General features: G+C 42.3%; 4 non-coding genes across 4 annotated transcripts; all 4 read right to left on the bottom strand.

Moving 5' to 3' along the window:
• Nucleotides 1–8,063: 8,063 nt before the first annotated feature.
• On the bottom strand, nucleotides 8,064–8,151 carry trnap-agg (transfer RNA proline (anticodon AGG)). The gene is given in 2 exon segments: nucleotides 8,064–8,099; nucleotides 8,116–8,151. It is a non-coding gene; the product is annotated as a tRNA-Pro (tRNA).
• A 2,902-nt stretch (nucleotides 8,152–11,053) lies between these two features.
• On the bottom strand, nucleotides 11,054–11,141 carry trnap-agg (transfer RNA proline (anticodon AGG)). Its single transcript is given in 2 exon segments — nucleotides 11,054–11,089; nucleotides 11,106–11,141. It is a non-coding gene; the product is annotated as a tRNA-Pro (tRNA).
• A 2,992-nt stretch (nucleotides 11,142–14,133) lies between these two features.
• trnap-agg (transfer RNA proline (anticodon AGG)) lies at nucleotides 14,134–14,221 on the bottom strand. Its single transcript is given in 2 exon segments — nucleotides 14,134–14,169; nucleotides 14,186–14,221. It is a non-coding gene; the product is annotated as a tRNA-Pro (tRNA).
• Nucleotides 14,222–23,236: 9,015 nt separating this feature from the next.
• Nucleotides 23,237–23,324, bottom strand: trnap-agg (transfer RNA proline (anticodon AGG)). The gene is given in 2 exon segments: nucleotides 23,237–23,272; nucleotides 23,289–23,324. It is a non-coding gene; the product is annotated as a tRNA-Pro (tRNA).
• Nucleotides 23,325–23,872: the final 548 nt, after the last annotated feature.

Below are 23,872 nucleotides of genomic sequence, written 5' to 3'. Positions count from 1 at the left end.
AAAGACAATTTAAAACATGTTTATATTTATCACATTAAGAAAATAAATAAATTTACAGTTTTATTGCAAAAAATTGAATAATTTTGATTTAAATAAATAAATAATTATTTCTTAATCGATATATTTTTATCGAACGAAGGCTGTGCGACTGCATGAAATCCACTGGAAATCTGGGCGTGCAGTCAGTAAATACCCAAACACAGTAAGCCCATGGTGTAAGACAAGCCACGAGGGAAGATGTGGGCAACAGAGGCGATATTTTCAAGTCGCGAGTCCCTTTCTGCAGGATCAGACAGAAGCTGCGTGTGCTGTGAAAGAGGTCAAATGTAGTAATAGAGCCAATGCAGGCAGAACAGAAAAAGCGTATTTATTGTGAAAGTTAAAAAGTAGGGAATGTATGTTAATATACGCATATATAAATATTTATACATATATTTATATAAACAAAGTCAGTCAGTCAGTCATGTCTTGTCTTGTATTGATTTGATTTGTATTTGAAAATAAGGGGGAAAGAGCTCATCATGTCACAAAGCCCATCCGCAAGCTCTCGCTAAATCGCTATGTTTATATAATTTATATAATTCGCCTTCTTTCAGATGTGGAACAGCAAAATCCCACAGCAGATTCTTCTCCTGTCAGGCAGTCCTCGAATGCGTGTTCAATCAAATCAGTGTGGCTTCAAGTTGCATGTAATGCATTTTTTCTCCCATGACATGAAATGCACAGTAAGATCACGCAGCACGTTTGCACACACTCCCTCGCTACACAAACACACCAACAAACTAAAATTCCTGCAAATTCCAAAGGCAGTTTTTGAAATTTGAAATTTAAAATCCGGGACAGACAGCACATTCCTTTTAAACAGATACATAATGATCCGATACTGATAGCACACATTTTGGAGAGACAGAGAATATTCCCGGACAGACCATCACATCACCTTAAAAGGGATACAGAAAAACAGTGAACAAAAAGAAAGAATTCTGTAAAACTCAGCTGGTCGTGTACATTCTGTGGATGAAGATCCCTGGCTCACGTTCAGTCAGATGATCATTCCGATATTTTAAGAAAAATGTAAAGTTTACAGATTTTTTCCACGAAAATAGCGCCTGGAAATAAATAGGCAGCGAGGAAGGACAAAATGTCTGTGATACAGTGGAGCGTATGAGTGATTGAATAATAAATGGCACAATGCGAAAAGGCAAAGTGGGTGGTAAGCGGGCAATACAGTAACAAAGGAGGAACCAGAGGAGGTGTTAGTGGGAACTGCAGATCCATTAGCAGACAATGGGAGCGGTGCTTATGATCCGATATGTCGAACCGAATTTTGAGGCCAGAACACTATAACATGCCTGGAATGTCGGGTCTGAACGCCTTTTAATCAGACCAGGCAGCTTGCCCACCCCGGATTGATTTCCTGTACGGTTTAAATTCGGCAGCCAAGGGACTAAATCCAAAGCCAGCTTCTCCCATCTTTTCAGCGCTGGAGAAACAGGACGCACTCATATTCAGGGCAGAGTCTGTTTCACCTTGAAGTTGAGATTGACGCTGAATGTATCCATATCCCAATGGAGGTGAGCTCATGCGTGCAGACAGGAAGATGGACTGATCAAGTATTGGCCAGAATCAAACACGGGTTTAGGTTGTCCAATGAGACACAGAGCCGATTACATCTGAGATACATGAACTTTACTCAGTTCGGTGAGTTTCACTTTGCTCCTGGGAATCTCCAGGATTTTTGGACGCTGTGTGAACAACGGCGCGCAATCAAACGTTTTAATTTGAAACATGTCAGTTTTCTCACATGTCGACCGGCTGAAAAGTGTTTTTTTGACTAAAAGTTGTCAGGACTCGTCCGGGATCTCTCGCATTTCAATTATTAGAATCCCTAAGCGAGAATCATACCCCGAGACCAACGAGCCGCCGACAGTAAGGGATCTAGCGCTCAGATTCTGACGTTAGTTTGCTATTCGGCCCATCGTGCCTGTGCTGACTCTCAGAGACCGATCTCATGAGTCCCCCTCTCCATAGTCCTGCTAATGTTTTCCCTTTGATGAATAGATTATTCTTTGAGACATTACTTCACCAATGAGCTGCATCCTTGTCAGTAAAAGGTGAATTTGGCAATGAGTTTAAATGTGATTGCCGAAAAAAAAACGAGTGGAAACGGTTTAACACAATAACGACGAAGTTGAGGGCATACTGGATCAGCAGTCCATTGCCTGAACTTCTCAGTCACCTTATCTCCTATTTACTGCAACGTCAGACATCCATCCCCTACTTTTTGCATTCAAACAGAAATAATGTGCACGAAAGTCTACTTCACCGCTTGTTTTGCCCGTGCAACCAGATCGACAGTGATGAAAATGTACCATTCGCTTTTTAAAGCAAACAGCCTTCCTTTACTTTAGGTGAGTGACTGCACGAGATGGTTGGTTTTGAGGCAGAATCAAAATAAAGAATATAAAATTTCACGCGGCAATTTAGCTGACCGCGGCAGGACTCGAACCTGCAATCTTTTCATAACTTCACAGTTGCAATCGAAGTCAGACGACTTATCCATTAGGCCACGCGGCCGCTGCTGCTGGCATTAAATTTGTTATTTTTTTATACTGAGAGCAAATTTGGGACAAGGGATCTTTCAAGGAGTGGATTTATGAAAATATGGGAATATTTTGAGTAATGAATCGATGCGCTGCGATATGGATGTGCACGGACACAGGCAACGTCAATGTAGCTTGATACACATCAGTTTAACAATCGGTTATCGCAACTGAAATCACAGTCCTTTTAAAATATACAGGATGATCCCGATTATGAGAAAATACGTCTTAAAGGGGCAGTTGATGAACCGGAACTGACAACAATCCCGTTTGAACAGACACCGAATGATCCAGGACAGGAAGCACATCCCTCTTACACAGCTGTAGAATGGGCCTTTACGGACAGCACTTCACTTTCAAAAGATTAAAGTGGGATTTCTATCATTCCTGAAGGCAATTGTGCTGTGCGTGAGTGAGCGCGGGTCTCAGGACCACGCGTGGCTGGGACGGATGTTGAAGCCACAGGTGATTAACTGGCAGGAAGGAGGGAGGGAAGTCAAACCAACCCAGACAAAAAGACAATTTAAAACATATATATATTTATCACAATAAGAAAATAAATAAATTTACAGTTTTATTGCAAAAAATTGAATTTGGTTTGATTTAAATAAATAAATAATTATTTCTTAATCTATATATTTTTGATTGAACGAAGGCTGTGCGACTGCATGAAATCCACTGGAAATCAGAGCGTGCAGTCAGTAAATACCCAAACACAGTAAGCCCATGGTGTCAGACAAGCCACGAGGGAAGATATGGGGAACAAAGGCGATCTTTTAAAGTCGCGAGTGCCTTTCTGCTGGATCTGACAGCAGCTGCGTGTGCTGTGAAAGAGCTCAAATGCAATAGAGCCCAGTGCCGGCAGAACAGAAAAGGCACATTTATTTTGAAAGTTAAAAAGTATGGAATTTCTGTTAATATACGCATATATAAATATTTATACATATATCTGTATAAACAAAGTCAGTCAGTCAGTCATGTCTTGTCTTGTCTTGATTTGATTTGTGTTTGAAAATAAGGGGGTAGGAGCTCATCATTTCACGCAGCCCAACCGCAAGCTCTCGCTAAAATCGCTATGTTTCTAACTTATATAATTTGCCTTCTTTCAGATGTGGAACAGCAAAATCCCACAGCAGATTCTTCTCCTGTCAGGCAGTCCTCGAATGTGTGTTCAATCAAATCAGTGTGGCTTCAAGTTGCATGTAATGCATTTTTTCTCCCATGACATGAAATGCACAGTAAGATCGCGCAGCACGTTTGCACACACTCCCTCGCTACACAAACACACCAACAAACTAAAATTCCTGCAACCTCCAAAGGCAGTTTTTGAAATTTGTAATTTAAAATCCGGGACAGACAGCACATTCCTTTTAAACAGATACATAATGATCCGATACTGATAGCAACCATTTTGGAGAGACAGAGAATGACCTCGGACAGACAGGACATCACCTTAAAAGCGATAAAGAAACACAGTGAACAAAAACAAAGAATTCTGTAAAACTCAGCTGGTCGTGAACATTCTGTGGATGAAGAACCCGGGCTCACGTTCAGTCAGATGATCATTCCGATATTTTAAGAAAAATGTAAAGTTTACAGATTTTTTCCACGAAAATAGCGCCTGGAAAAAAATAGGCAGCGAGGAAGGACAAAAGGGAATGTCTGTGATACAGTGGAGCGTAGGAGTGATTGAATAATAAATGGCACAATGCGAAAAGGCAAAGTGGGTGGTAAGCGGGCAATAAAATAACAAAGGATGGACCAGAGCAGGTGTTAGTGGGAACAGCAGAACCATTAGCAGACAATGAGCGCGGCTTATGATCCGAGACGTTGAATCGAATGTTGAGGCTAGAGCACAATAACATGCCTGGAATGTAAGGTCTGAACGCCTTTTAATCAGACCAGGCAGCTTGCCCACCCCGGATTGATTTCCTGTACGGTTTAAATTCGGCAGCCAAGGGACTAAATCCAAAGCCAGCTTCTCCCATCTTTTCAGCGCTGGAGAAACAGGACGCACTCATATTAAGGGAAGAGTCTGTTTCACGTTGAAGTTGAGATTGACGCTGAATGTATCCATATCCCAATGGAGGTGAGCTCATGAGTGCAGAACGGAAGATGGACTGATCAAGAATTGGCCAGAATCAAACAAGGGTTTAGGTTGTCCAATGAGACACTGATCCGAGTACATCTGAGATGCATGAACTTTGATCAGTTCGGTGAGTTTCACTTTGCTCCTGGGAATCTCCAGGATTTTTGGACGCTGTGTGAACAACGGCGCGCAATCAAACGTTTTAATTTGAAATATGTCGACCGGCTGAGAAGTGTTTTTTTGACTAAAAGTTGTCAGGACTCGTTCGGGATTTGAACCGGTGATCTCTCGCATTTCAATTATTAAAACCCCTAAGCGAGAATCATACCCCTAGACCAACGAGCCGCCGACAGTAAGGGATCTAGCTCTCAGATTCTGACCTTCGTTTGCTATTCGGCCCATCGTGCCTGTGCTGACTCTCAGAGACCTATCTCATGAGTCCCCCTCTCCATAGTCCTGCTAATGTATTCCCTTTGATGAATAGATTATTCTTTGAGACATTACTTCACCAACGAGCTGCATCCTTGTCAGTAAAAGGTGAATTTGGCAATGAGGTTAATTGTGATTACCGAAAAAAACCGAGTGGAAACGGTTTAACACAATAACGACGAAGTTGAGGGCAGACTGGATCAGCAGTCCATTGCCTGAACTTCTCAGTCACCTTATCCCCTATTTACTGCAACGTCAGACATCCATCCCCTACTTTTTCCATTCAAACAGAAATAATGTGCACGAAAGTCTACTTCACCGCTTGTTTTGCCCGTGCAACCAGATCGACAGTGATGAAAATGTGCCATGAGCTTTTTAAAGCAAACAGCCTTCCTTTACTTTCGGTGAGTGACTGCACGAAATGGTTGGTTTTGAGGCAGAATCAAAATAAAGAATGTAAAATTTCACGCGGCAAGTTAGCTGACCGCGGCAGGACTCGAACCTGCAATCTTTTGATAACATCACAGTTACAATCGAAGTCAGACGACTTATCCATTAGGCCACGCGGCTGCTGCTGCTGGCATGAAATTTGTTGTTTTGTTTATACTGAGAGCAAATTTTGGACAAGGGATCTTTCAAGGAGTGGATTTATGAAAATATGGGCATATTTTGAGTAATGAACCGTTACGCTGCGATATCGATGTGCACGGACACAGGCAACGTCAATGTAGCTTGATACACAACAGTTTAACAATCGGTTATCGCAACTGAAATCACACTCCTTTTAAAATATACAGGATGCTCCCGATTATGAGAAAATACGTCTTGAAGGGGCAGTTGATGAACCAGAACTGACAACCATCCCGTTTGAACAGACACCGAATGATCCAGGACAGGAAGCACATCCATCTTACACAGCTGTAGAATGGGCCTTCACGGACAGCACTTCCCTTTCAAAAGATTAAAGTGGGATTTCTATCATTCCTGAAGGCAATTGTGCTGTGCGTGAGTGAGCGCGGATCTCAGGACCACGAGTGGCTGGGACGGTTTTTGAAGCCACAGGTGATTGACAGGCAGGAAGGACGGAGGGAAGTAAAATCAACCCAGACAAAAAGACAATTTAAAACATATATATATTTATCACAATAAGAAAATAAATAAATTTACAGTTTTATTGCAAAAAATTGAATTTAGTTTGATTTCAATAAAGAAATAATTATTTCTTAATTTATATGTTTTTGATTGAACGAAGGCTGTGCGACTGCTTGAAATCCACTGGAAATCAGGGCGTGCAGTCAGTAAATACACAAACACGAAAGCCCATGGTGTAAGACAAGCCACGAGCGAAGATGTGGGGAACAAAGGCGATCTTTTAAAGTCGCGAGTGCCTTTCTGCTGGATCTGACAGCAGCTGCGTGTGCTGTGAAAGAGCTCAAATGCAATAGAGCCCAGTGCCGGTAGAACAGAAAAGGCACATTTATTTTGAAAGTTAAAAAGTATGGAATGTATGTTAATATACGCATATATAAATATTAATACATATATTTATATAAACAAAGTCAGTCAGTCAGTCATGTCTTGTCTTGTCTTGATTTGATTTGTATTTGAAAATAAGGAGGAAAGAGCTCATCATGTCACAAAGCCCATCCGCAAGCTCTCGCTCAAATCGCTATGTTTCTAACTTATATAATTTGCCTTCTTTCAGATGTGGAACAGCAAAATCCCACAGCAGATTCTTCTCCTGTCAGGCAGTCCTCGAATGTGTGTTCAATCAAATCAGTGTGGCTTCAAGTTGCATGTGATGCATTTTTTCTCCCATGACATGAAATGCACAGTAAGATCGCGCAGCACGTTTGCACACACTCCCTCGCTACAGAAACACACCAACAAACTAAAATTCCTGCAACCTCCAAAGGCAGTTTTTGAAATTTGTAATTTAAAATCCGGGACAGACAGCACATTCCTTTCAAACAGATACATAATGATCCGATACTGATAGCAACCATTTTGGAGAGACAGAGATTGACCTCGGACAGACAGGACATCACCTTAAAAGCGATACAGAAACACAGTGAACAAAAACAAAGAATTCTGTAAAACTCAGCTGGTCGTGAACATTCTGTGGATGAAGAACCCGGGCTCACGTTCAGTCAGATGATCATTCCGATATTTTAAGAAAAATGTAAAGTTTACAGATTTCTTCCACGAAAATAGCGCCTGGAAAAAAATAGGCAGCGAGGAAGGACAAAAGGGAATGTCTGTGATACAGTGGAGCGTAGGAGTGATTGAATAATAAATGGCACAATGCGAAAAGGCAAAGTGGGTGGTAAGCGGGCAATAAAATAACAAAGGATGGACTAGAGCAGGTGTTAGTGGGAACAGCAGAACCATTAGCAGACAATGAGCGCGGCTTATGATCCGAGACGTTGAATCGAATGTTGAGGCCAGAACACAATAACATGCCTGGAATGTAGGGTCTGAACGCCTTTTAATCAGACCAGGCAGCTTGCCCACCCCGGATTGATTTCCTGTACGGTTTAAATTCGGCAGCCAAGGGACTAAATCCAAAGCCAGCTTCTCCCATCTTTTCAGCGCTGGAGAAACAGGACGCACTCATATTAAGGGCAGAGTCTGTTTCACGTTGAAGTTGAGATTGACGCTGAATGTATCCATATCCCAATGGAGGTGAGCTCATGCGTGCAGAACGGAAGATGGACTGATCAAGAATTGGCCAGAATCAAACACGGGTTTAGGTTGTCCAATGAGACACTGAGCCGAGCACATCTGAGATGCATGAACTTTACTCAGTTCGGTGAGTTTCACTTTGCTCCTGGGAATCTCCAGGATTTTTGGACGCTGTGTGAACAACGGCGCGCAATCAAAGGTTTTAATTTGAAACATGTCGACCGGCTGAGAAGTGTTTTTTTGACTAAAAGTTGTCAGGGCTCGTCCGGGATTTGAACCCGGGACCTCTCGCATTTCAATTATTAAAACCCCTAAGCGAGAATCATACCCCTAGACCAACGAGCCGCCGACAGTAAGGGAGCTAGCTCTCAGATTCTGACCTTCGTTTGCTATTCGGCCCATCGTCCCCCTCTCCATAGTCCTGCTCATGTTTTCCCTTTGATGAATAGATTATTTTTGAGACATTACTTCACCAACGAGCTGCATTCTTGTCAGTAAAAGGTGAATTTGGCAATGAGGTTAAATGTGATTACGGAAAAAAACCGAGTGGAAACGGTTTAACAAAATAACGACGAAGTTGAGGGCAGACTGGATCAGCAGTCCATTGCCTGAACTTCTCAGTCACCATATCTCCTATTTACTGCAACGTCAGACATCCATCCCCTACTTTTTCCATTCAAACAGAAATAATGTGCACGAAAGTCTACTTCACCGCTTGTTTTGCCCGTGCAACCAGATCGACAGTGATGAAAATGTGCCATGAGCTTTTTAAAGCAAACAGCCTTCCTTTACTTTCGGTGAGTGACTGCACGAGATGGTTGGTTTTGAGGCAGAATCAAAATAAAGAATGTAAAATTTCACGCGGCAAGTTAGCTGACCGCGGCAGGACTCGAACCTGCAATCTTTTGATAACATCACAGTTACAATCGAAGTCAGACGACTTATTCATTAGGCCACGCGGCTGCTGCTGCTGGCATGAAATTTGTTGTTTTTTTTATACTGAGAGCAAATTTGGGACAAGGGATCTTTCAAGGAGTGGATTTATGAAAATATGGGCATATTTTGAGTAATGAACCGTTACGCTGCGATATGGATGTGCACGGACACAGGCAACGTCAATGTAGCTTGATACACAACAGTTTAACAATCGGTTATCGCAACTGAAATCACACTCCTTTTAAAATATACAGGATGATCGCGATTATGAGAAAATACGTCTTAAAGGGGCAGTTGATGAACCGGAACTGACAACCATCCCGTTTGAACAGACACCGAATGATCCAGGACAGGAAGCACATCCATCTTACACAGCTGTAGAATGGGCCTTCAAGGACAGCACTTCCCTTTCAAAAGATTAAAGTCGGATTTCTATCATTCCTGAAGGCAATTGTGCTGTGCGTGAGTAAGCGCGGATCTCAGGACCAGGAGGGGCTGGGACGGTTTTTGAAGCCACAGGTGATTGACAGGCAGGAAGGACGGAGGGAAGTAAAATCAACCCAGACAAAAAGACAATTTAAAACATATATATATTTATCACAATAAGAAAATAAATAAATTTACAGTTTTATTGCAAAAAATTGAATTTAGTTTGATTTCAATAAAGAAATAATTATTTCTTAATCTATATGTTTTTGATTGAACGAAGGCTGTGCGACTGCTTGAAATCCACTGGAAATCAGGGCGTGCAGTCAGTAAATACACAAACACGAAAGCCCATGGTGTAAGACAAGCCACGAGCGAAGATGTGGGGAACAAAGGCGATCTTTTAAAGTCGCGAGTGCCTTTCTGCTGGATCTGACAGCAGCTGCGTGTGCTGTGAAAGAGCTCAAATGCAATAGAGCCCAGTGCCGGTAGAACAGAAAAGGCACATTTATTTTGAAAGTTAAAAAGTATGGAATGTATGTTAATATACGCATATATAAATATTAATACATATATTTATATAAACAAAGTCAGTCAGTCAGTCATGTCTTGTCTTGTCTTGATTTGATTTGTATTTGAAAATAAGGAGGAAAGAGCTCATCATGTCACAAAGCCCATCCGCAAGCTCTCGCTCAAATCGCTATGTTTCTAACTTATATAATTTGCCTTCTTTCAGATGTGGAACAGCAAAATCCCACAGCAGATTCTTCTCCTGTCAGGCAGTCCTCGAATGTGTGTTCAATCAAATCAGTGTGGCTTCAAGTTGCATGTAATGCATTTTTTCTCCCATGACATGAAATGCACAGTAAGATCGCGCAGCACGTTTGCACACACTCCCTCGCTACAGAAACACACCAACAAACTAAAATTCCTGCAACCTCCAAAGGCAGTTTTTGAAATTTGTAATTTAAAATCCGGGACAGACAGCACATTCCTTTTAAACAGATACATAATGATCCGATACTGATAGCAACCATTTTGGAGAACAGAGAATGACCTCGGACAGACAGGACATCACCTTAAAAGCGATACAGAAACACAGTGAACAAAAACAAAGAATTCTGTAAAACTCAGCTGGTCGTGAACATTCTGTGGATGAAGAACCCGGGCTCACGTTCAGTCAGATGATCATTCCGATATTTTAAGAAAAATGTAAAGTTTACAGATTTCTTCCACGAAAATAGCGCCTGGAAAAAAATAGGCAGCGAGGAAGGACAAAAGGGAATGTCTGTGATACAGTGGAGCGTAGGAGTGATTGAATAATAAATGGCACAATGCGAAAAATGAGCGCGGCTTATGATCCGAGACGTTGAATCGAATGTTGAGGCCAGAACACAATAACATGCCTGGAATGTAGGGTCTGAACGCCTTTTAATCAGACCAGGCAGCTTGCCCACCCCGGATTGATTTCCTGTACGGTTTAAATTCGGCAGCCAAGGGACTAAATCCAAAGCCAGCTTCTCCCATCTTTTCAGCGCTGGAGAAACAGGACGCACTCATATTAAGGGCAGAGTCTGTTTCACGTTGAAGTTGAGATTGACGCTGAATGTATCCATATCCCAATGGAGGTGAGCTCATGCGTGCAGAACGGAAGATGGACTGATCAAGAATTGGCCAGAATCAAACACGGGTTTAGGTTGTCCAATGAGACACTGAGCCGAGCACATCTGAGATGCATGAACTTTACTCAGTTCGGTGAGTTTCACTTTGCTCCTGGGAATCTCCAGGATTTTTGGACGCTGTGTGAACAACGGCGCGCAATCAAACGTTTTAATTTGAAACATGTCGACCGGCTGAGAAGTGTTTTTTTGACTAAAAGTTGTCAGGGCTCGTCCGGGATTTGAACCCGGGACCTCTCGCATTTCAATTATTAAAACCCCTAAGCGAGAATCATACCCCTAGACCAACGAGCCGCCGACAGTAAGGGATCTAGCTCTCAGATTCTGACCTTCGTTTGCTATTCGGCCCATCGTCCCCCTCTCCATCGTCCTGCTCATGTTTTCCCTTTGATGAATAGATTATTCTTTGAGACATTACTTCACCAACGAGCTGCATTCTTGTCAGTAAAAGGTGAATTTGGCAATGAGGTTAAATGTGATTACGGAAAAAAACCGAGTGGAAACGGTTTAACACAATAACGACGAAGTTGAGGGCAGACTGGATCAGCAGTCCATTGCCTGAACTTCTCAGTCACCTTATCTCCTATTTCCTGCAACGTCAGACATCCATCCCCTACTTTTTCCATTCAAACAGAAATAATGTGCACGAAAGTCTACTTCACCGCTTGTTTTGCCCGTGCAACCAGATCGACAGTGATGAAAATGTGCCATGAGCTTTTTAAAGCAAACAGCCTTCCTTTACTTTCGGTGAGTGACTGCACGAGATGGTTGGTTTTGAGGCAGAATCAAAATAAAGAATGTAAAATTTCACGCGGCAAGTTAGCTGACCGCGGCAGGACTCGAACCTGCAATCTTTTGATAACATCACAGTTACAATCGAAGTCAGACGACTTATCCATTAGGCCACGCGGCTGCTGCTGCTGGCATGAAATTTGTTGTTTTTTTTATACTGAGAGCAAATTTGGGACAAGGGATCTTTCAAGGAGTGGATTTATGAAAATATGGGCATATTTTGAGTAATGAACCGTTACGCTGCGATATCGATGTGCACGGACACAGGCAACGTCAATGTAGCTTGATACACAACAGTTTAACAATCGGTTATCGCAACTGAAATCACACTCCTTTTAAAATATACAGGATGCTCCCGATTATGAGAAAATACGTCTTGAAGGGGCAGTTGATGAACCAGAACTGACAACCATCCCGTTTGAACAGACACCGAATGATCCAGGACAGGAAGCACATCCATCTTACACAGCTGTAGAATGGGCCTTCACGGACAGCACTTCCCTTTCAAAAGATTAAAGTGGGATTTCTATCATTCCTGAAGGCAATTGTGCTGTGCGTGAGTGAGCGCGGATCTCAGGACCACGAGTGGCTGGGACGGTTTTTGAAGCCACAGGTGATTGACAGGCAGGAAGGACGGAGGGAAGTAAAATCAACCCAGACAAAAAGACAATTTAAAACATATATATATTTATCACAATAAGAAAATAAATAAATTTACAGTTTTATTGCAAAAAATTGAATTTAGTTTGATTTCAATAAAGAAATAATTATTTCTTAATCTATATGTTTTTGATTGAACGAAGGCTGTGCGACTGCTTGAAATCCACTGGAAATCAGGGCGTGCAGTCAGTAAATACACAAACACGAAAGCCCATGGTGTAAGACAAGCCGCGAGCGAAGATGTGGGGAACAAAGGCGATCTTTTAAAGTCGCGAGTGCCTTTCTGCTGGATCTGACAGCAGCTGCGTGTGCTGTGAAAGAGCTCAAATGCAATAGAGCCCAGTGCCGGTAGAACAGAAAAGGCACATTTATTTTGAAAGTTAAAAAGTATGGAATGTATGTTAATATACGCATATATAAATATTAATACATATATTTATATAAACAAAGTCAGTCAGTCAGTCATGTCTTGTCTTGTCTTGATTTGATTTGTATTTGAAAATAAGGAGGAAAGAGCTCATCATGTCACAAAGCCCATCCGCAAGCTCTCGCTCAAATCGCTATGTTTCTAACTTATATAATTTGCCTTCTTTCAGATGTGGAACAGCAAAATCCCACAGCAGATTCTTCTCCTGTCAGGCAGTCCTCGAATGTGTGTTCAATCAAATCAGTGTGGCTTCAAGTTGCATGTGATGCATTTTTTCTCCCATGACATGAAATGCACAGTAAGATCGCGCAGCACGTTTGCACACACTCCCTCGCTACAGAAACACACCAACAAACTAAAATTCCTGCAACCTCCAAAGGCAGTTTTTGAAATTTGTAATTTAAAATCCGGGACAGACAGCACATTCCTTTCAAACAGATACATAATGATCCGATACTGATAGCAACCATTTTGGAGAGACAGAGATTGACCTCGGACAGACAGGACATCACCTTAAAAGCGATACAGAAACACAGTGAACAAAAACAAAGAATTCTGTAAAACTCAGCTGGTCGTGAACATTCTGTGGATGAAGAACCCGGGCTCACGTTCAGTCAGATGATCATTCCGATATTTTAAGAAAAATGTAAAGTTTACAGATTTCTTCCACGAAAATAGCGCCTGGAAAAAAATAGGCAGCGAGGAAGGACAAAAGGGAATGTCTGTGATACAGTGGAGCGTAGGAGTGATTGAATAATAAATGGCACAATGCGAAAAGGCAAAGTGGGTGGTAAGCGGGCAATAACAATAACAAAGGATGGACTAGAGCAGGTGTTAGTGGGAACAGCAGAACCATTAGCAGACAATGAGCGCGGCTTATGATCCGAGACGTTGAATCGAATGTTGAGGCCAGAACACAATAACATGCCTGGAATGTAGGGTCTGAACGCCTTTTAATCAGACCAGGCAGCTTGCCCACCCCGGATTGATTTCCTGTACGGTTTAAATTCGGCAGCCAAGGGACTAAATCCAAAGCCAGCTTCTCCCATCTTTTCAGCGCTGGAGAAACAGGACGCACTCATATTAAGGGCAGAGTCTGTTTCACGTTGAAGTTGAGATTGACGCTGAATGTATCCATATCCCAATGGAGGTGAGCTCATGCGTGCAGAACGGAAGATGGACTGATCAAGAATTGGCCAGAATCAAACACGGGTTTAGGTTGTCCAATGAGACACTGAGCCGAGCACATCTGAGATGCATGAACTTTACTCAGTTCGGTGAGTTTCACTTTGCTCCTGGGAATCTCCAGAATTTTTGGACGCTGTGTGAACAACGGCGCGCAATCAAAGGTTTTAATTTGAAACATGTCGACCGGCTGAGAAGTGTTTTTTTGACTAAAAGTTGTCAGGGCTCGTCCGGGATTTGAACCCGGGACCTCTCGCATTTCAATTATTAAAACCCCTAAGCGAGAATCATACCCCTAGACCAACGAGCCGCCGACAGCAAGGGAGCTAGCTCTCAGATTCTGACCTTCGTTTGCTATTCGGCCCATCGTCCCCCTCTCCATAGTCCTGCTCATGTTTTCCCTTTGATGAATAGATTATTTTTGAGACATTACTTCACCAACGAGCTGCATTCTTGTCAGTAAAAGGTGAATTTGGCAATGAGGTTAAATGTGATTACGGAAAAAAACCGAGTGGAAACGGTTTAACAAAATAACGACGAAGTTGAGGGCAGACTGGATCAGCAGTCCATTGCCTGAACTTCTCAGTCACCATATCTCCTATTTACTGCAACGTCAGACATCCATCCCCTACTTTTTCCATTCAAACAGAAATAATGTGCACGAAAGTCTACTTCACCGCTTGTTTTGCCCGTGCAACCAGATCGACAGTGATGAAAATGTGCCATGAGCTTTTTAAAGCAAACAGCCTTCCTTTACTTTCGGTGAGTGACTGCACGAGATGGTTGGTTTTGAGGCAGAATCAAAATAAAGAATGTAAAATTTCACGCGGCAAGTTAGCTGACCGCGGCAGGACTCGAACCTGCAATCTTTTGATAACATCACAGTTACAATCGAAGTCAGACGACTTATTCATTAGGCCACGCGGCTGCTGCTGCTGGCATGAAATTTGTTGTTTTTTTTATACTGAGAGCAAATTTGGGACAAGGGATCTTTCAAGGAGTGGATTTATGAAAATATGGGCATATTTTGAGTAATGAACCGTTACGCTGCGATATGGATGTGCACGGACACAGGCAACGTCAATGTAGCTTGATACACAACAGTTTAACAATCGGTTATCGCAACTGAAATCACACTCCTTTTAAAATATACAGGATGATCGCGATTATGAGAAAATACGTCTTAAAGGGGCAGTTGATGAACCGGAACTGACAACCATCCCGTTTGAACAGACACCGAATGATCCAGGACAGGAAGCACATCCATCTTACACAGCTGTAGAATGGGCCTTCAAGGACAGCACTTCCCTTTCAAAAGATTAAAGTCGGATTTCTATCATTCCTGAAGGCAATTGTGCTGTGCGTGAGTAAGCGCGGATCTCAGGACCACGAGGGGCTGGGACGGTTTTTGAAGCCACAGGTGATTGACAGGCAGGAAGGACGGAGGGAAGTAAAATCAACCCAGACAAAAAGACAATTTAAAACATATATATATTTATCACAATAAGAAAATAAATAAATTTACAGTTTTATTGCAAAAAATTGAATTTAGTTTGATTTCAATAAAGAAATAATTATTTCTTAATCTATATGTTTTTGATTGAACGAAGGCTGTGCGACTGCTTGAAATCCACTGGAAATCAGGGCGTGCAGTCAGTAAATACACAAACACGAAAGCCCATGGTGTAAGACAAGCCACGAGCGAAGATGTGGGGAACAAAGGCGATCTTTTAAAGTCGCGAGTGCCTTTCTGCTGGATCTGACAGCAGCTGCGTGTGCTGTGAAAGAGCTCAAATGCAATAGAGCCCAGTGCCGGTAGAACAGAAAAGGCACATTTATTTTGAAAGTTAAAAAGTATGGAATGTATGTTAATATACGCATATATAAATATTAATACATATATTTATATAAACAAAGTCAGTCAGTCAGTCATGTCTTGTCTTGTCTTGATTTGATTTGTATTTGAAAATAAGGAGGAAAGAGCTCATCATGTCACAAAGCCCATCCGCAAGCTCTCGCTCAAATCGCTATGTTTCTAACTTATATAATTTGCCTTCTTTCAGATGTGGAACAGCAAAATCCCACAGCAGATTCTTCTCCTGTCAGGCAGTCCTCGAATGTGTGTTCAATCAAATCAGTGTGGCTTCAAGTTGCATGTAATGCATTTTTTCTCCCATGACATGAAATGCACAGTAAGATCGCGCAGCACGTTTGCACACACTCCCTCGCTACAGAAACACACCAACAAACTAAAATTCCTGCAACCTCCAAAGGCAGTTTTTGAAATTTGTAATTTAAAATCCGGGACAGACAGCACATTCCTTTTAAACAGATACATAATGATCCGATACTGATAGCAACCATTTTGGAGAACAGAGAATGACCTCGGACAGACAGGACATCACCTTAAAAGCGATACAGAAACACAGTGAACAAAAACAAAGAATTCTGTAAAACTCAGCTGGTCGTGAACATTCTGTGGATGAAGAACCCGGGCTCACGTTCAGTCAGATGATCATTCCGATATTTTAAGAAAAATGTAAAGTTTACAGATTTCTTCCACGAAAATAGCGCCTGGAAAAAAATAGGCAGCGAGGAAGGACAAAAGGGAATGTCTGTGATACAGTGGAGCGTAGGAGTGATTGAATAATAAATGGCACATTGCGAAAAGGCAAAGTGGGTGGTAAGCGGGCAATAAAATAACAAAGGATGGACTAGAGCAGGTGTTAGTGGGAACAGCAGAACCATTAGCAGACAATGAGCGCGGCTTATGATCCGAGACGTTGAATCGAATGTTGAGGCCAGAACACAATAACATGCCTGGAATGTAGGGTCTGAACGCCTTTTAATCAGACCAGGCAGCTTGCCCACCCCGGATTGATTTCCTGTACGGTTTAAATTCGGCAGCAAAGGGACTAAATCCAAAGCCAGCTTCTCCCATCTTTTCAGCGCTGGAGAAACAGGACGCACTCATATTAAGGGCAGAGTCTGTTTCACGTTGAAGTTGAGATTGACGCTGAATGTATCCACATCCCAATGGAGGTGAGCTCATGCGTGCAGAACGGAAGATGGACTGATCAAGAATTGGCCAGAATCAAACACGGGTTTAGGTTGTCCAATGAGACACTGAGCGGAGCACATCTGAGATGCATGAACTTTACTCAGTTCGGTGAGTTTCACTTTGCTCCTGGGAATCTCCAGGATTTTTGGACGCTGTGTGAACAACGGCGCGCAATCAAAGTTTTAATTTGAAACATGTCGACCGGCTGAGAAGTGTTTTTTTGACTAAAAGCGAGAATCATACCCCTAGACCAACGAGCCGCCGACAGTAAGGGATCTAGCTCTCAGATTCTGACCTTCGTTTGCTATTCGGCCCATCGTCCCCCTCTCCATAGTCCTGCTCATGTTTTCCCTTTGATGAATAGATTATTCTTTGAGACATTACTTCACCAACGAGCTGCATTCTTGTCAGTAAAAGGTGAATTTGGCAATGAGGTTAAATGTGATTACGGAAAAAAACCGAGTGGAAACGGTTTAACACAATAACGACGAAGTTGAGGGCAGACTGGATCAGCAGTACATTGCCTGAACTTGTCAGTCACCTTATCTCCTATTTACTGCAACGTCAGACATCCATCCCCTACTTTTTCCATTCAAACAGAAATAATGTGCACGAAAGTCTACTTCACCGCTTGTTTTGCCCGTGCAACCAGATCGACAGTGATGAAAATGTGCCATGAGCTTTTTAAAGCAAACAGCCTTCCTTTACTTTCGGTGAGTGACTGCACGAGATGGTTGGTTTTGAGGCAGAATCAAAATAAAGAATGTAAAATTTCACGCGGCAAGTTAGCTGACCGCGGCAGGACTCGAACCTGCAATCTTTTGATAACATCACAGTTACAATCGAAGTCAGACGAACTATCCATTAGGCCACGCGGCTGCTGCTGCTGGCATGAAATTTGTTGTTTTTTTTATACTGAGAGCAAATTTGGGACAAGGGATTTTTCAAGGAGTGGATTTATGAAAATATGGGCATATTTTGAGTAATGAACCGTTACGCTGCGATATGGATGTGCACGGACACAGGCAACGTCAATGTAGCTTGATACACAACAGTTTAACAATCGGTTATCGCAACTGAAATCACACTCCTTTTAAAATATACAGGATGATCGCGATTATGAGAAAATACGTCTTAAAGGGGCAGTTGATGAACCGGAACTGACAACCATCCCGTTTGAACAGACACCGAATGATCCAGGACAGGAAGCACATCCATCTTACACAGCTGTAGAATGGGCCTTCACGGACAGCACTTCCCTTTCAAAAGATTAAAGTCGGATTTCTATCATTCCTGAAGGCAATTGTGCTGTGCGTGAGTGAGCGCGGATCTCAGGACCACGAGTGGCTGGGACGGTTTTTGAAGCCACAGGTGATTGACAGGCAGGAAGGAGGGAGGGAAGTAAAATCAACCCAGACAAAAAGACAATTTAAAACATATATATATTTATCACAATAAGAAAATAAATAAATTTACAGTTTTATTGCAAAAAATTGAATTTAGTTTGATTTCAATAAAGAAATAATTATTTCTTAATCTATATGTTTTTGATTGAACGAAGGCTGTGCGACTGCTTGAAATCCACTGGAAATCAGGGCGTGCAGTCAGTAAATACACAAACACGAAAGCCCATGGTGTAAGACAAGCCACGAGCGAAGATGTGGGGAACAAAGGCGATCTTTTAAAGTCGCGAGTGCCTTTCTGCTGGATCTGACAGCAGCTGCGTGTGCTGTGAAAGAGCTCAAATGCAATAGAGCCCAGTGCCGGTAGAACAGAAAAGGCACATTTATTTTGAAAGTTAAAAAGTATGGAATGTATGTTAATATACGCATATATAAATATTAATACATATATTTATATAAACAAAGTCAGTCAGTCAGTCATGTCTTGTCTTGTCTTGATTTGATTTGTATTTGAAAATAAGGAGGAAAGAGCTCATCATGTCACAAAGCCCATCCGCAAGCTCTCGCTCAAATCGCTATGTTTCTAACTTATATAATTTGCCTTCTTTCAGATGTGGAACAGCAAAATCCCACAGCAGATTCTTCTCCTGTCAGGCAGTCCTCGAATGTGTGTTCAATCAAATCAGTGTGGCTTCAAGTTGCATGTAATGCATTTTTTCTCCCATGACATGAAATGCACAGTAAGATCGCGCAGCACGTTTGCACACACTCCCTCGCTACAGAAACACACCAACAAACTAAAATTCCTGCAACCTCCAAAGGCAGTTTTTGAAATTTGTAATTTAAAATCCGGGACAGACAGCACATTCCTTTTAAACAGATACATAATGATCCGATACTGATAGCAACCATTTTGGAGAACAGAGAATGACCTCGGACAGACAGGACATCACCTTAAAAGCGATACAGAAACACAGTGAACAAAAACAAAGAATTCTGTAAAACTCAGCTGGTCGTGAACATTCTGTGGATGAAGAACCCGGGCTCACGTTCAGTCAGATGATCATTCCGATATTTTAAGAAAAATGTAAAGTTTACAGATTTCTTCCACGAAAATAGCGCCTGGAAAAAAATAGGCAGCGAGGAAGGACAAAAGGGAATGTCTGTGATACAGTGGAGCGTAGGAGTGATTGAATAATAAATGGCACATTGCGAAAAGGCAAAGTGGGTGGTAAGCGGGCAATAAAATAACAAAGGATGGACTAGAGCAGGTGTTAGTGGGAACAGCAGAACCATTAGCAGACAATGAGCGCGGCTTATGATCCGAGACGTTGAATCGAATGTTGAGGCCAGAACACAATAACATGCCTGGAATGTAGGGTCTGAACGCCTTTTAATCAGACCAGGCAGCTTGCCCACCCCGGATTGATTTCCTGTACGGTTTAAATTCGGCAGCAAAGGGACTAAATCCAAAGCCAGCTTCTCCCATCTTTTCAGCGCTGGAGAAACAGGACGCACTCATATTAAGGGCAGAGTCTGTTTCACGTTGAAGTTGAGATTGACGCTGAATGTATCCACATCCCAATGGAGGTGAGCTCATGCGTGCAGAACGGAAGATGGACTGATCAAGAATTGGCCAGAATCAAACACGGGTTTAGGTTGTCCAATGAGACACTGAGCCGAGCACATCTGAGATGCATGAACTTTACTCAGTTCGGTGAGTTTCACTTTGCTCCTGGGAATCTCCAGGATTTTTGGACGCTGTGTGAAAAACGGCGCGCAATCAAACGTTTTAATTTGAAACATGTCGACCGGCTGAGAAGTGTTTTTTTGACTAAAAGCGAGAATCATACCCCTAGACCAACGAGCCGCCGACAGTAAGGGATCTAGCTCTCAGATTCTGACCTTCGTTTGCTATTCGGCCCATCGTCCCCCTCTCCATAGTCCTGCTCATGTTTTCCCTTTGATGAATAGATTATTCTTTGAGACATTACTTCACCAACGAGCTGCATTCTTGTCAGTAAAAGGTGAATTTGGCAATGAGGTTAAATGTGATTACGGAAAAAAACCGAGTGGAAACGGTTTAACACAATAACGACGAAGTTGAGGGCAGACTGGATCAGCAGTACATTGCCTGAACTTGTCAGTCACCTTATCTCCTATTTACTGCAACGTCAGACATCCATCCCCTACTTTTTCCATTCAAACAGAAATAATGTGCACGAAAGTCTACTTCACCGCTTGTTTTGCCCGTGCAACCAGATCGACAGTGATGAAAATGTGCCATGAGCTTTTTAAAGCAAACAGCCTTCCTTTACTTTCGGTGAGTGACTGCACGAGATGGTTGGTTTTGAGGCAGAATCAAAATAAAGAATGTAAAATTTCACGCGGCAAGTTAGCTGACCGCGGCAGGACTCGAACCTGCAATCTTTTGATAACATCACAGTTACAATCGAAGTCAGACGAACTATCCATTAGGCCACGCGGCTGCTGCTGCTGGCATGAAATTTGTTGTTTTTTTTATACTGAGAGCAAATTTGGGACAAGGGATTTTTCAAGGAGTGGATTTATGAAAATATGGGCATATTTTGAGTAATGAACCGTTACGCTGCGATATGGATGTGCACGGACACAGGCAACGTCAATGTAGCTTGATACACAACAGTTTAACAATCGGTTATCGCAACTGAAATCACACTCCTTTTAAAATATACAGGATGATCGCGATTATGAGAAAATACGTCTTAAAGGGGCAGTTGATGAACCGGAACTGACAACCATCCCGTTTGAACAGACACCGAATGATCCAGGACAGGAAGCACATCCATCTTACACAGCTGTAGAATGGGCCTTCACGGACAGCACTTCCCTTTCAAAAGATTAAAGTCGGATTTCTATCATTCCTGAAGGCAATTGTGCTGTGCGTGAGTGAGCGCGGATCTCAGGACCACGAGTGGCTGGGACGGTTTTTGAAGCCACAGGTGATTGACAGGCAGGAAGGAGGGAGGGAAGTAAAATCAACCCAGACAAAAAGACAATTTAAAACATATATATATTTATCACAATAAGAAAATAAATAAATTTACAGTTTTATTGCAAAAAATTGAATTTAGTTTGATTTCAATAAAGAAATAATTATTTCTTAATCTATATGTTTTTGATTGAACGAAGGCTGTGCGACTGCTTGAAATCCACTGGAAATCAGGGCGTGCAGTCAGTAAATACACAAACACGAAAGCCCATGGTGTAAGACAAGCCACGAGCGAAGATGTGGGGAACAAAGGCGATCTTTTAAAGTCGCGAGTGCCTTTCTGCTGGATCTGACAGCAGCTGCGTGTGCTGTGAAAGAGCTCAAATGCAATAGAGCCCAGTGCCGGTAGAACAGAAAAGGCACATTTATTTTGAAAGTTAAAAAGTATGGAATGTATGTTAATATACGCATATATAAATATTAATACATATATTTATATAAACAAAGTCAGTCAGTCAGTCATGTCTTGTCTTGTCTTGATTTGATTTGTATTTGAAAATAAGGAGGAAAGAGCTCATCATGTCACAAAGCCCATCCGCAAGCTCTCGCTCAAATCGCTATGTTTCTAACTTATATAATTTGCCTTCTTTCAGATGTGGAACAGCAAAATCCCACAGCAGATTCTTCTCCTGTCAGGCAGTCCTCGAATGTGTGTTCAATCAAATCAGTGTGGCTTCAAGTTGCATGTAATGCATTTTTTCTCCCATGACATGAAATGCACAGTAAGATCGCGCAGCACGTTTGCACACACTCCCTCGCTACAGAAACACACCAACAAACTAAAATTCCTGCAACCTCCAAAGGCAGTTTTTGAAATTTGTAATTTAAAATCCGGGACAGACAGCACATTCCTTTTAAACAGATACATAATGATCCGATACTGATAGCAACCATTTTGGAGAGACAGAGAATGACCTCGGACAGACAGGACATCACCTTAAAAGCGATACAGAAACACAGTGAACAAAAACAAAGAATTCTGTAAAACTCAGCTGGTCGTGAACATTCTGTGGATGAAGAACCCGGGCTCACGTTCAGTCAGATGATCATTCCGATATTTTAAGAAAAATGTAAAGTTTACAGATTTCTTCCACGAAAATAGCGCCTGGAAAAAAATAGGCAGCGAGGAAGGACAAAAGGGAATGTCTGTGATACAGTGGAGCGTAGGAGTGATTGAATAATAAATGGCACAATGCGAAAAGGCAAAGTGGGTGGTAAGCGGGCAATAAAATAACAAAGGATGGACGAGAGCAGGTGTTAGTGGGAACAGCAGAACCATTAGCAGACAATGAGCGCGGCTTATGATCCGAGACGTTGAATCGAATGTTGAGGCCAGAACACAATAACATGCCTGGAATGTAGGGTCTGAACGCCTTTTAATCAGACCAGGCAGCTTGCCCACCCCGGATTGATTTCCTGTACGGTTTAAATTCGGCAGCCAAGGGACTAAATCCAAAGCCAGCTTCTCCCATCTTTTCAGCGCTGGAGAAACAGGACGCACTCATATTAAGGGCAGAGTCTGTTTCACGATGAAGTTGAGATTGACGCTGAATGTATCCATATCCCAATGGAGGTGAGCTCATGCGTGCAGAACGGAAGATGGACTGATCAAGAATTGGCCAGAATCAAACACGGGTTTAGGTTGTCCAATGAGACACTGAGCCGAGCACATCTGAGATGCATGAACTTTACTCAGTTCGGTGAGTTTCACTTTGCTCCTGGGAATCTCCAGGATTTTTGGACGCTGTGTGAACAACGGCGCGCAATCAAACGTTTTAATTTGAAACATGTCGACCGGCTGAGAAGTGTTTTTTTGACTAAAAGTTGTCAGGGCTCGTCCGGGATTTGAACCCGGGACCTCTCGCATTTCAATTATTAAAACCCCTAAGCGAGAATCATACCCCTAGACCAACGAGCCGCCGACAGTAAGGGAGCTAGCTCTCAGATTCTGACCTTCGTTTGCTATTCGGCCCATCGTCCCCCTCTCCATAGTCCTGCTCATGTTTTCCCTTTGATGAATAGATTATTCTTTGAGACATTACTTCACCAATGAGCTGCATCCTTGTTAGTAAAAGGTGAATTTGGCAATGAGGTTAAATGTGATTGCCCAAAAAAAACGAGTGGAAACGGTTTAACACAATAACGACGAAGTTGAGGGCATACTGGATCAGCAGTCCATTGTCTGAACTTCTCAGTCACCTTATCTCCTATTTACTGCAACGTCAGACATCCATCCCCTACTTTTTGCATTCAAACAGAAATAATATGCACGAAAGTCTACTTCACCGCTTGTTTTGCCCGTGCAACCAGATCGACAGTGATGAAAATGTGCCACTCGCTTTTTAAAGCAAACAGCCTTCCTTCACTTCAGGTGAGTGACTGCACGAGATGGTTGGTTTTGAGGCAGAATCAAAATAAAAATACAAAATTTCACGCGGCAAGTTAGCTGACCGCGGCATGACTCGA

Source organism: Pristiophorus japonicus, unplaced genomic scaffold, assembly GCF_044704955.1.
Source record: "Pristiophorus japonicus isolate sPriJap1 unplaced genomic scaffold, sPriJap1.hap1 HAP1_SCAFFOLD_66, whole genome shotgun sequence".
NCBI lineage: Eukaryota > Metazoa > Chordata > Chondrichthyes > Pristiophoridae > Pristiophorus > Pristiophorus japonicus.
The sequence above is the reverse complement of the archived record's forward strand: the minus strand, read 5'-3'. Positions and strand labels throughout refer to the sequence as shown.